Below are 10,350 nucleotides of genomic sequence, written 5' to 3'. Positions count from 1 at the left end.
ATGGGGGGGGGGTGGGGGGGGGCAGATGATGGGGGGGGTGGGGGGGGCAGATGATGGGGGGGTGGGGGGGGCAGATGATGGGGGGGTGGGGGGGCAGATGATGGGGGGGTGGGGGGGGCAGATGATGGGGGGGTGGGGGGGGCAGATGATGGGGGGGTGGGGGGGGCAGATGATGGGGGGGTGGGGGGGGCAGATGATGGGGGGGTGGGGGGGGCAGATGATGGGGGGGTGGGGGGGGCAGATGATGGGGGGGTGGGGGGGGCAGATGATGGGGGGGTGGGGGGGGCAGATGATGGGGGGGTGGGGGGGGCAGATGATGGGGGGGTGGGGGGGCAGATGATGGGGGGGTGGGGGGGGCAGATGATGGGGGGGTGGGGGGGGCAGATGATGGGGGGGTGGGGGGGGCAGATGATGGGGGGGTGGGGGGGGCAGATGATGGGGGGTGGGGGGGCAGATGATGGGGGGGTGGGGGGGGCAGATGATGGGGGGGTGGGGGGGCAGATGATGGGGGGGTGGGGGGGAAGATGATGGGGGGTGGGGGGGAAGATGATGGGGGGTGGGGGGGCAGATGATGGGGGGTGGGGGGGCAGATGATGGGGGGGTGGGGAGGCAGATGATGGGGGGGTGGGGGGGCAGATGATGGGGGTGTGGGGGGACAGATGATGGGGGGGTGATGATGGGGGGGGGGTGGACTGACGATGGGGGGGTGGGGGACTGATGATGGGGGGTGGGGGGGCAGATGATGGGGGGGTGGGGGGGCAGATGATGGGGGGGGGGCAGATGATGGGGGGGGTGGGGGGGGCTGATGATGGGGGGGTGGGGGGGGCTGATGATGGGGGGGTGGGGGGGGCTGATGATGGGGGGGTGGGGGGGGGCTGATGATGGGGGGGTGGGGGGGCTGATGATGGAGGGGTGGGGGGGGCTGATGATGGGGGGGTGGGGGGGGCTGATGATGGGGGGGTGGGGGGGGCTGATGATGGGGGGGTGGGGGGGGCTGATGATGGGGGGGGTGGGGGGGCTGATGATGGGGGGGTGGGGGGGCTGATGATGGGGGGGTGGGGGGGGCTGATGATGGGGGGGCTGATGATGGGGGCGTGGGGGGGGCTGATGATGGGGGGGTGGGGGGGGCTGATCATAGAATCATAGAAACCCTACAGTGCAGAAGGAGGCCATTCGGCCCATCCAGACTGCACCGACCACAATCCCACCCAGGCCCTATCCAGGCTGATGATGGGGATGGGGGGGCTGATGATGGGGGGTGGCTGATGATGGGGGGTGGGGGCTGATGATGGGGGGTGGGGGCTGATGATGGGGGGGTGCGGGTGGGAGCTGATGATAGGGGTGTGGGGGGGGCTGATGACGGGGGGGTGCTGATGATGGGGGGTGGGGGGGGCTGATGATGGGGGGGTGGGGGAGGGGCTGATGATGGGGGGAGTGGGGGAGGGGCTGATGATGGGGGGTTGGGGAGGGGCTGATGATGGGGGGGTGGGGGAGGGGCTGATGATGAGGGGGGGGAGGGGCTGATGATGAGGGGGCGGGGTGGGGGAGGGGCTGATGATGGGGGTGGGGGGCGGGGTGGGGGAGGGGCTGATGATGGGGGGGTGGGGGAGGGGCTGATGATGGGGGGGTGGGGAGGGGCTGATGATGGGGGGGGTGGGGGAGGGGCTGATGATGGGGGGGGGGTGGGGGAGGGGCTGATGATGGGGGGGTGGGGGAGGGGCTGATGATGGGGGGTGGGGGAGGGGCTGATGATGGGGGGGGTGGGGGAGGGGCTGATGATGGGGGGGTGGGGGAGGGGCTGATGATGGGGGGGTGGGGGAGGGGCTGATGATGGGGGGGTGGGGGAGGGGCTGATGATCGGGGGGTGGGGGAGGGGCTGATGATGGGGGGGTGGGGGAGGGGCTGATGATGGGGGGGGTGGGGGAGGGGCTGATGATGGGGGGGGTGGGGGAGGGGCTGATGATGGGGGGGGGTGGGGGAGGGGCTGATGATGGGGGGGGTGGGGGAGGGGCTGATGATGGGGGGGTGGGGGAGGGGCTGATGATGGGGGGGGTGGGGGAGGGGCTGATGATGGGGGTGGCTGATGATGGGGGTGGCTGGTGATGGGGGTGGCTGGTGATGGGGGTGGCTGGTGATGGGGGTGGCTGGTGATGGGGGTGGCTGGTGATGGGGGTGGCTGGTGATGGGGGTGGCTGGTGATGGGGGTGCTGATGATGGGGGGGGGAGGGGGCTGATGATGGGGGGGGAGGGGGCTGATGATGGGGGGGGGAGGGGGCTGATGATGGGGGGGGGAGGGGGCTGATGATGGGGGGGGGAGGGGGCTGATGATGGGGGGGGGAGGGGGCTGATGATGGGGGGGGGAGGGGGCTGATGATGGGGGGGGGAGGGGGCTGATGATGGGGGGGGGAGGGGGCTGATGATGGGGGGGGAGGGGGCTGATGATGGGGGGGGAGGGGGCTGATGATGGGGGGGGGAGGGGGCTGATGATGGGGGGGGAGGGGGCTGATGATGGGGGGGGGAGGGGGCTGATGATGGTGGGGGGAGGGGGCTGATGATGGGGGGGGGAGGGGGCTGATGATGGGGGGGGAGGGGGCTGATGATGGGGGGGGGAGGGGGCTGATGATGGGGGGGGAGGGGGCTGATGATGGGGGGGGAGGGGGCTGATGATGGGGGGGGGAGGGGGCTGATGATGGGGGGGGGAGGGGGCTGATGATGGGGGGGGGGGGCTGATGATGGGGGGGGGGCTGATGATGGGGGGGGGCTGATGATGGGGGGGGGGCTGATGATGGGGGGTGGGGGGGCTGATGATGGGGGGGGTGGGGGAGGGGGCTGATGATGGGGGGGGTGGGGGAGGGGGCTGATGATGGGGGGGGTGGGGGAGGGGGCTGATGATGGGGGGGGTGGGGGAGGGGGCTGATGATGGGGGGGTGGGGGAGGGGGCTGATGATGGGGGGGGTGGGGGAGGGGGCTGATGATGGGGGAGGTGGGGGAGGGGGCTGATGATGGGGGGGGTGGGGGAGGGGGCTGATGATGGGGGGGGTGGGGGAGGGGGCTGATGATGGGGGGGGTGGGGGAGGGGGCTGATGATGGGGGGGGTGGGGGAGGGGGCTGATGATGGGGGGGGTGGGGGAGGGGGCTGATGATGGGGGGGGTGGGGGAGGGGGCTGATGATGGGGGGGGTGGGGGAGGGGGCTGATGATGGGGGGGGTGGGGGAGGGGGCTGATGATGGGGGGGGTGGGGGAGGGGGCTGATGATGGGGGGGGTGGGGGAGGGGGCTGATGATGGGGGGGGGGTGGGGGAGGGGGCTGATGATGGGGGGGGTGGGGGAGGGGGCTGATGATGGGGGGGGGGTGGGGGAGGGGGCTGATGATGGGGGGGGGTGGGGGAGGGGGCTGATGATGGGGGGGGTGGGGGAGGGGGCTGATGATGGGGGGGGTGGGGGAGGGGGCTGATGATGGGGGGGGTGGGGGAGGGGGCTGATGATGGGGGGGGGGTGGGGGAGGGGGCTGATGATGGGGGGGGGTGGGGGAGGGGGCTGATGATGGGGGGGGTGGGGGAGGGGGCTGATGATGGGGGGGTGGGGGAGGGGGCTGATGATGGGGGGGGTGGGGGAGGGGGCTGATGATGGGGGGGTGGGGGAGGGGGCTGATGATGGGGGGGGTGGGGGAGGGGGCTGATGATGGGGGGGGTGGGGGAGGGGGCTGATGATGGGGGGGGTGGGGGAGGGGGCTGATGATGGGGGGGGTGGGGGAGGGGGCTGATGATGGAGGGGGTGGGGGAGGGGGCTGATGATGGGGGGGGTGGGGGAGGGGGCTGATGATGGGGGGGGTGGGGGAGGGGGCTGATGATGGGGGGGGTGGGGGAGGGGGCTGATGATGGGTGGGGGAGGGGGCTGATGATGGGTGGGGGTGGGGGAGGGGGCTGATGATGGGGGGGGGTGGGGGAGGGGGCTGATGATGGGGGGGGGTGGGGGAGGGGGCTGATGATGGGGGGGGTGGGGGAGGGGGCTGATGATGGGGGGGGGATTGGGGGCTTATGATGGGGGGGGGTGGGGGAGGGGGCTGATGATGGGGGGGGTGGGGGAGGGGGCTGATGATGGGGGGGGGTGGGGGAGGGGGCTGATGATGGGGGGGGTGGGGGAGGGGGCTGATGATGGGGGGGGGTGGGGGAGGGGGCTGATGATGGGGGGGGTGGGGGAGGGGGCTGATGATGGGGGGGGGGTGGGGGAGGGGGCTGATGATGGGGGGGTGGGGGAGGGGGCTGATGATGGGGGGGTGGGGGAAGGGGCTGATGATGGGGGGGGTGGGGGAGGGGCTGATGATGGGGGGGGTGGGGGAGGGGGCTGATGATGGGGGGGGTGGGGGAAGGGGCTGATGATGGGGGGGGTGGGGGAGGGGGCTGATGATGGGGGGGTGGGGGAGGGGGCTGATGATGGGGCGGTGGGGGAGGGGGCTGATGATGGGGGGGTGGGGGAGGGGGCTGATGATGGGGGGGTGGGGGAGGGGGCTGATGATGGGGGGGGTGGGGGAGGGGGCTGATGATGGGGGGGGTGGGGGAGGGGGCTGATGATGGGGGGGTGGGGGAGGGGGCTGATGATGGGGGGGTGGGGGAGGGGGCTGATGATAATGGGGGGGTGGGGGAGGGGGCTGATGATGGGGGGGTGGGGGAGGGGGCTGATGATGGGGGGGAGGGGGCTGATGATGGGGGGGTGGGGGAGGGGGCTGATGATGGGGGGGTGGGGGAGGGGGCTGATGATGGGGGGGTGGGGGAGGGGGCTGATGATGGGGGGGTGGGGGAGGGGGCTGATGATGGGGGGGTGGGGGAGGGGGCTGATGATGGGGGGTGGGGGAGGGGGCTGATGATGGGGGGGTGGGGGAGGGGGCTGATGATGGGGGGGTGGGGGAGGGGCTGATGATGGTGGGGTGGGGGAGGGGGCTGATGATGGGGGGGTGGGGGTGGGGGCTGATGATGGGGGGGTGGGGGAGGGGGCTGATGATGGGGGGGTGGGGGAGGGGGCTGATGATGGGCGGGTGGGGGAGGGGGCTGATGATGGGGGGGGCTGACGATGGGGGGGGCGGGGGAGGGGGCTGACGATGGGGGGGCGGGGGAGGGGGCTGACGATGGGGGGGACGGGGGAGGGGGCTGATGATGGGGGGGGCGGGGGAGGGGGCTGATGATGGGGGGGGCGGGGGAGGGGGCTGATGATGGGGGGGGTGGGGGAGGGGGCTGATGATGGGGGGGGTGGGGGAGGGGGCTGATGATGGGGGGGGTGGGGGAGGGGGCTGATGATGGGGGGGGGTGGGGGAGGGGGCTGATGATGGGGGGGGTGGGGGAGGGGGCTGATGATTGGGGGGGGGTGGGGGAGGGGGCTGATGATGGGGGGGGGGGTGGGGGAGGGGGCTGATGATGGGGGGGGGGGTGGGGGAGGGGGCTGATGATGGGGGGGGTGGGGGAGGGGGCTGATGATGGGGGGGGAGGGGGCTGATGATGGGGGGGGGAGGGGGCTGATGATGGGGGGGAGGGGGCTGATGATGGGGGGGGAGGGGGCTGATGATGGGGGGGGAGGGGGCTGATGATGGGGGGGGAGGGGGCTGATGATGGGGGGGGGAGGGGGCTGATGATGGGGGGGGGGAGGGGGCTGATGATGGGGGGGGGAGGGGGCTGATGATGGGGGGGGAGGGGGCTGATGATGGGGGGGGAGGGGGCTGATGATGGGGGGGGAGGGGGCTGATGATGGGGGGGGTGGGGGGGGGCTGATGATGAGGGGGGCTGATGATGGGGGGGGCTGATGATGGGGGGAGCTGATGATGGTGGGGGAGGGGGCTGATGATGCCGGGGGGGGGCTGATGATGCCGGGGGGGGGGGGGCTGATGATGCCGGGGGGGGGCTGATGATGCCGGGAGGGGGGGGGGGGGCTGCTGATGATGCCGGGGGGGGGGGCTGATGATGCCGGGGGGGGGGGGGGGGGGCTGATGATGCCGGGGGGGGGGGGGGGGCTGATGATGGGGGAAGCCGCGGAGCTGAGCAGTAATGGCGGCGCTCACCCAGTGCTGGCGACGGGACAGCCGGGGCCGCACCTCAGGCCGCAGATTGCTGTCTTCTTCCCCCCACCACCAACCTCCGTGCGGTTTCTGGTTGTAATGTTGCTGTGCGCGGGGTTCGGATTTTATTGAAATTTCCTTTTCCCGAAATGAAACTCTGCAGACTGAACACCCTGCCGGCCAGCCCAATAAGCTTCAACCCGATTGGCCCGCTGTCGGCAACCCTGTGCACCAATCCGATTGCGCCGCGGGGGGAGGGGTCGAGGCCGCGGTGACGTCACGTCCCCACCGTGCACATGCGCAGCACGTGCTGAGCAGGTGAGGGGAGTGTGGCTTCCAGACACAGGGCTCAGGTTACTCTCGGTCACATCACAGGTAGCCCTGGGTCAGGGGGATTAGAATGAATACCACAATCTGATATCAAATGCTACAAGTGCATAGTCCTCAATTTGAAATCATAGAATCCCTACAGCAGTTCAGCCCATCAAGTCTGCACGGACAATCCCAGTAAGAAGTCTCACAACACCAGCTTAAAGTCCAAAAGGATTATTTGGTAGCAAAAGCCACTAGCTTTCGGAGCGCTCGCTGCTCCTTCGTCAGGTGAGTGGGATTTCAGTTCGCAAACAGGGCAGATAAAGACACCAACTCAATTTACAAAATAATTGTTGGAATGCGAGTCTTTACAGCTAATCAAGTCTTAAAGGTACAGACAATGTGAGTGGAGAGAGGGTTGAGCACAGGTTAAAGAGGTGTGAATTGTCTCCAGCCAGGACAGTTAGTGAGACTTTGCAAGCCCAGGTTGAGGCCGTCCTCATGTGTGCAGAACACTGACACCAACAATCCCACCCAAGCCCTATCCCCATAACCTCACGTATTTATCCTGCTAATCCCCCTGACACTAAGGCAAAATTTATCATGGCCAATTAACCGAACCCACACATTTTTGGAGTGTGGGAGGAAACTGGAGCACCCGAAGGAAACCCACGCAGACACGGGGAGAACATGCAGACTTCACACAGTCACCCAAAACCCAGAATTGAACCCAGGACCTTTGCGCTGTGAGGCAGCAATGCTAACCATTGTGCCGCTCTTAATTAAATTGAATTAAAACCAACATACAGCAAGCGGACAGGTGCCTGAGTGTGGCGACTAGGGGAATTTCACAGTAACTTCATTGCAGTGTTAAAGTAAGCCTTAGAACATAGAAAAGCTACAGCACAAACATACCCTTCGGCCCACAAGTTGCGCCGAACAATTTCCTTACCTTCTAGGCTCATCTATAGCCCTCTATCTTACTAACCTCCAGGAACCTATCCAAAAGTCTCTTAAAAGACTCAATCGAATCTGCTTCCACCACCACTACCGGCAGCCGATTCCATGCACCCACCACCCTCTGAGTGAAAAACTTACCCCTAACATCTCCTCTCTACCTACTCCCCAGCACCCTAAACCTGTGGCCTCTCGTGACAACCATTTCAGCCCTGGGTAAAAGCCTCTGAGAATCCACTCTATCAATACCTCTCAACATCTTATACACCTCTATCAGGTCACCTCTCATCCTTCGCCTCTCCAAGGAGAATAGACCTAGCTCTCTCAACCTATCCTCATAAGGCATACCACTTAATCCCGGCAACATCCTCGTAAATCTCCTCTGCACCCGTTCTATGGCTTCCACATCCTTTCTGTAATGAGGCGACCGGAAATGGGCACAGTACTCCAGGTGAGGTCTGACCAGGGTCCTATACAGCTGCAGTATTATCTCCCGATTTCTAAACTCAATTCCTCTATTGATGAAAGCCAGTATTCCATACGCCTTCTTAACCACAGCCTCTACCTGCGACGCCGCTTTGAGCGTCCTATGAATCCGGACCCCAAGATCCCTCTGTTCTTCCAGACTGCCAAGCGTCTTACCCTTAATATTATATTCTTCCATCCTATTCGACCTGCCAAAATGAACCACCACACACTTCTCCGCCCAGTCTTGCATCTTATCTATGTCTCGTTGCAACTGCTGACATCCCTCTACACTATCCACAACACCTCCAACCTTTGTGTCATCAGCAAACTTGCCAACCCATCCTTCCACTTCCTCATCCAGGTCATTTATAAAATTGTGACTAATAAATAAACTTTATATTATTGTATTATTTTTATATTACACAGGAAATCTGAAATAAGACCAGGCGCATCTTTTCCATGCCCGTAGCAGGAGAATGGGGTTCTGAAACATATCAGCCATGATCAAATGGGCAGAGGAGACTCAATGGGACGAATGGCCTAATTCTGCTCCTATATCGTATGGTCTAATGACAGGGGAACCCAGCACCTCAATGCAAAAGATAAGGTTGAAGCATCTGCAACAATCTTCAGCCAGAAGTGTCGAACGTTTGCTCCATCGCAGCCTCCTCTGGAGATCGCCAATATAACTCTTCAGCCAAATCGATTCACTCCACATGATATCAAGAAATGGTTGTGGGCACTGGACATTGCAAAGTCTATGGGCCCTGACAATATTCTGGCAATATTACTGAAGAATGGTGCTCCAGAACTTGCTGCATCCACCCATCCAACTGTTCCGATACAGCTGCAACACTGGCATCTGCCCAACAATGTGAAAAATTGCCCAGGTATGTCCTCTACACAAAAAGCTGGACAAATCCAACCCGGCCAAAAACTGCCCCATCAGTCTACTCTCAATCATCAGTGAAGTGATGGAAAGGGTAATCAACAGTACTATCAACTGGTACTGGCTTAACACTAACCTGTTCACGGAAACTCTGTTTGGGTTCTGCCACTGTCACTCAGCTCCTGACCTTATTATAGTGTTGTGGGAAAAGTCACCACTCGGAGATCAGACTTGAGATTCAACATGCAGTTTATTAAATCGAAGCTTCGGGAGGATCTCTGGGCAGAGTTCCTCAATCTGGGCTTGGCAGCAAGTGCATTTATATACGTTAAAACATCGCAAACATCAGCAGTTTTGCATCAAGCCTTACGCGGTTACATACTTGGCCAATTGTGCCCCTTGACAATAGTTAGTTATCAATAACTCCCAATCACATTTCGTTGAAAATACCTCACTGTTTGAGTTCCCCTTTCAGGCCATCTGCCCCTGAGCTACCTGACTATTTCTGTCCTTTGATGTCTGACCATTCCTGCTTGCTTTGCATTTTTACACTAAAATGAGACATGGCTCACCCCAGCTTGTCACTGAGTCAAGGCTCGAGTGTTTGTGGTTAACCACAGAGTGCAAAAGTTACATCGACACTTTTTCTTGTCTTAAAAAGTTTGACATTCACAATGATGGCTTAAAAAGTTTTAAAGTCACAATAATGGCTTGAACAATCTCAATTTTACTCCAACAATAGCCTTCATCCAAACATGGAGAAAAGAGGTGAACTTCGGAATTGAGATGACAGTGACTGCCCTTGACATCAAGGCCACATTAGACCAAGTGTGGCATCAAGGAGCTTTAGCAAAACTGGAGTCAGTGGGAATTGAGGGGAAACTCTCTGCTGGTTGGAGGCATACCTAGCAAAAGGAAGATGGTTGTGGTGGTTGGAGGTTAGTCATCTCAGTTCCAGGACATCTCTGCAGGAGTTCTTCGGGGTAGTATCCTAGGCCTAACCATCTTCAGCTGTTTCATCAATGACCTTCCCTCCATCATAAGGTCAAATGTGGATGTTCGCTGATAAGTAATAATTAGCCATAATTCGCAATTCAGCAGACACTGAAGCAGTCTCTGACCAAATGCAGCAATACCAGTCTGGGACTGATAATTGGCAAGTAACATTCATGCTACACAAGTGCCAGGCAATGATCACCTCCAACAAGAGAGAATCTGATCATCACCCTTTGACATTCACTGAAAACCTCACTATCAATGTTCTGGCGATTGCCATTGACTGAAAACTGAACTGGATGAGCCATATAAATACTACAGCTACAAATGCAGATCAGAGGCTAGGAATCCTGCAGCGAATAACTCACCTCCTGACTCTGCAAAGCCTGTCCACAAGGCAGAAGTTAAGTGTGTGATTGAATACCCTCTACTTGCCTGGACAAGTACATTTCCAATAACAATCAAGAAGCTCAACACTATCCAGGACAAATGAGCCCACTTGATTAGCATCTATTCCACAAACATTCACATCCACCACCACTGACATACAGTGACAGCAGTATGTGCCATCTACAAGATGCACCGTAGGAACTCACAAAGGATCTGGAGATAGCACATTCGAAACCCATGACTGCCAGAAGGACCAGACACATGGGAACACCATCACCTGGATGTTCCCCTTCAAG

General features: G+C 62.3%; 2 protein-coding genes across 2 annotated transcripts in view; both read right to left on the bottom strand.

Moving 5' to 3' along the window:
- Positions 1 to 6,272, bottom strand: part of LOC144491676 (protein disulfide isomerase CRELD1-like) — a 32,454-nt gene extending 26,182 nt beyond the window's left edge. Inside the window, exon 1 of the mRNA XM_078209843.1 lies at positions 6,046 to 6,272. The gene's annotated coding sequence lies outside the window, so the exon portion shown is untranslated. The remainder of the gene's footprint in view (positions 1 to 6,045) is intronic.
- The window catches only part of LOC144491673 (interleukin-17 receptor E-like), a 203,892-nt gene that overhangs the window by 20,804 nt on the left and 172,738 nt on the right, over positions 1 to 10,350 (bottom strand). The gene's annotated exons all lie outside the window — the stretch shown is intronic.

The sequence above is a fragment of the Mustelus asterias genome, chromosome 3 (genome assembly GCF_964213995.1).
Source record: "Mustelus asterias chromosome 3, sMusAst1.hap1.1, whole genome shotgun sequence".
In the NCBI taxonomy this organism is placed as follows: Eukaryota; Metazoa; Chordata; class Chondrichthyes; order Carcharhiniformes; family Triakidae; genus Mustelus; species Mustelus asterias.
The sequence above is the reverse complement of the archived record's forward strand: the minus strand, read 5'-3'. Positions and strand labels throughout refer to the sequence as shown.